The sequence below is a fragment of the Acomys russatus genome, chromosome 18 (assembly GCF_903995435.1).
Source record: "Acomys russatus chromosome 18, mAcoRus1.1, whole genome shotgun sequence".
NCBI lineage: Eukaryota > Metazoa > Chordata > Mammalia > Rodentia > Muridae > Acomys > Acomys russatus.
Window position 1 is genome coordinate 61,532,355 of NC_067154.1, and position 3,294 is coordinate 61,535,648.

General features: G+C 50.2%; 1 pseudogene; it reads left to right on the forward strand.

Annotated features, from left to right (window-relative positions):
* Positions 1-1,949: 1,949 nt before the first annotated feature.
* LOC127202345 (heterogeneous nuclear ribonucleoprotein A1-like 3) lies at positions 1,950-2,951 on the forward strand (annotated as a pseudogene).
* The last annotated feature ends 343 nt before the right edge of the window (positions 2,952-3,294 follow it).

Consider the following 3,294-nt stretch of genomic DNA (forward strand, 5'->3'; position numbering starts at 1 on the left):
GTATCCTTACTTAGGGACTGCGACCCAGAGGGGAGAGAACATTGGAGCTGTGAGCTAAAAGAAAGAGCAGTGAGGTCCAGGATGAGAAAAAGAAAAAAGAAAAAAAAAAAAAAAAAAAACTGGAGAGGAGAGAAGAGTCTGAGAAAATGTCTCCAAAGATGGACGGGGAGAACCACTGTATCCCTTGAAGTTCATGAGCTGGGAACTGGAACCTCAGTTGGGGGGTGGTGTGACGTGGAGGGAACGTACTAAAAGGTGTCACCCCATGAAGACAGTGACCCGCTCCTCAGGAGTGGGCTCTCTATGAAAGGTCTGGATACCCTCTGTTCTTCGCCACCCTCTTTTGTCCGCCATGACATGGCACACAGAGAAGCCACTCAACGGCTAGCTCTGCGGTCTTCACCTCCACAGCCTCCATCATCTCTGTTCACTATAAACTAGGCAGGCTGTGGCTATCGCTTACAGCAATATAATAGTGTGGCTCTCTCTTGGTCTGGGGGTCGTTGGCCACTGGTCCCTGGGGACAAGACGGCAGAAGTGACAGACTGGGGATTGGGTGGGCAGGAATAGGGTCAGCTTCGGGGGGGGGGCAGATCAACTTTACTTGGCGTGAATGAGGGTTATACAGACCTTGGGGGGGCGGTAGGCATGTCAAAGGTGGACGAACATCACTGGCTGAAGGGCTAAGGGGCTGAGACGCCTCACTTGCATGGCGAGGCATTCCGGGAGCCCCAGATGCTTGCTGCAATGGGTTCTTATCTGGAGAGAGAGAGTTGAACCTGTAATTTCCCGACTGGCTACATGACATTCCTCAGGCAGAGGGTGTGGGGGATCCAGGGTCCTGTGGCAGAGAAGAGGAAGCCTTCCTGACAAAGAGGGTCCTCCATTTTATGCTGAGCTCAGGGCTTTCCTGTCACGGTGGGCTGTGACCTTAGCAGCAGGGGTCCAGACATCTTCCCCCTGTCCTGTTCTATAATGGAGAGGCGTCACTGTGGTCTTCAGCCTCTAAGCTGGGCATGGCTGGTACTGAACCACAACCAGGTGGCAGTCATTTTTTTTTTTTTTTTTTTTTGCAATGCTACTATGTGCCATTTTAAAAATTGGAGGAGGCAGGGTACAATCACCAAAACACAGCATAGTCAGAGGGCTGATAATGGGTAGAGGCCAGGAAAATAAGAGATTACTGAACCAATTTAATTGTTCAGTGCATTTAAATCTCAGTAGCAGGTCTATACAGAGTTTTTTGAGAGTATTAACATTGATCTCAAACAAGATTTGATTCACTTGCATAGACACAACATTCTTTTCCCAATACTAGGCAAGTCCCCGTCCCCCCCTCACCCCTCCCACCCCCACCCCTTCGTGTTTGGCAGCCACTAAATTTAGTGCTCTTCTGTTTTGGAGCACAGCCGTGGCAAGAGAGGCCATCTGTCACTGGAGGGACCCAGGACCATCAGTGTGAGGATGTGGTCTCCTCTTGGCCAAGCGTGTCTGGGCAACGGCTGCTGTCACGGTCAGGGCAGGTCCAGGGAGCGCCATCTCTCGTCTCTGCCTGGTGTGTAGTCGTTTCCTCTTCCTTGTAGAGATAGGCCTGTGAAATAATCAGAACCTTGGCAGGAGGTGGGTGTGTCTATGCAGGAGCTTGGTTTTTTCCTTTACGTTGCAGTAAGAAAGGGGGGCTAAAGCACGCATGCGCTAGGCCAGTAACAGTTTGATTGGCACCCGCGGTCTGTTGGCGTAGGCCCGGAAGAGAGGGAGAGGAGTAAGGGAGACATCCGCAGGAGTCAGCTGTGTTGTAAGAAGTTTTATTTATTCCACTGAGGAAGGGAAATGTCACTTTAATAATGTGACCTGTGTAGGAAGACTCTCTGTGTGTCCTGGTAACCTTATAACACAGAAGCATCTTTCTGCTGGTTGACGTGGCGGAGGAGGCATCGCTGAAGGCTCCCATGGCCCTGTCATCATCTCTAAGACTGCAGAAGCTCTTTATTGGGGGCCGAGCTTTGAAACATCCAATGATAGCCAGAGGAGCCATTTTGAGCAGTGGGGGACACTCACTGGCTAGACTCCGAGAGATCCAGGGGCTTTGGGCTTGCCACATCCGCCACTGTGGAGGAAGTGGATGCCACATGAGTTGTGGAACCCTAGAGAGCTGTGTCAAGAGAAGATTCTCAGAGACCGGTTAACTGTGAAGAAGAGTTTTGTTGGTGGTGTTAAAGAAGACGCTGAGGAACATCACCTACAGGGCTACTTTGAGCAGTATGGGAAAATTGAAGTGATTGAAACCATGGCTGACAGGGGCAGTGGGAAGAAGAGGAGCTCTGCTTTTGTCACCTCTGATGACCGTGACTCTGTGAATGGCCACAACTGTGAAGTAAGAAAGCCCTGTCAAAGCAAGAGACAGCTAGTGCCTCCTCATCCAGCCAGAGAGGTCGGAGTGGCTCTGGAAACTTTGGTGGTGGTTGTAGACGCAGTTTTGGTGGCAATGACAATTTTGGTCGAGGAGGAAACTTCAGTGCTCATGGTGGCTTTGGTGGTAGCCATTGTGGTGGTGGCTTTGGTGGCAGCTGTGGTGGCAGTGGCTTTGGTGGCAGCGGGGATGGCTGTAATGGATTCAGTAATGGTGGAAGCAATTTTGGAGGTGGTGGAAGCTACAGTGATTTTGGCAATTACAACAACCAGTCCTCAAATTTTGGACTAAGGAAAAGAGAGAACTTTGGAGCAGGAGCTCTGGCCCTCATGGTGGTGGAGGCCAGGACTTGGCTAAACCACAAAACCAACGTGGCTGTGGAGGTTCCAGAAGGAAGCTATGGGTCCTCAGGGTGGCGTGGTCAGGCAAAGAATGCCGCTACCTGTCCCACCTCCTTAGGGGGTACTCACAAAGTCCTGGAACGTTCCGGGGTCCCTCTTTGGGCACTTCTTGTGGCTCTCCCTTGTTCCTGGTTAAATAAAGACATGCTGGTATAAGCTACAGATACAAAGAATAAAATTAGTATTCGAGAAACGAATATGTCATATCTATGTTTTATTTGTCTCTTCTCTATAAATGTGTTAACATACCATGACCAAGGAAACTTATAAAAGAAAGCATTTACTTGGGCTTACAGCTTTGGAGAGTTAGAGTCCATGGTAGCAGAAACAGGTAGGAGCTCATGTCTGGAACCACAAGCAAGAAGCTGAGAACCCACTGGGCATAGCACACCTCTTCCAACAAGCATGCCTCCTAATCCTTCCCAAACAGTTGCACCAACTGGGGACCAAGTATTCAAACGCATGAGCCTCCGGGGGCCACTC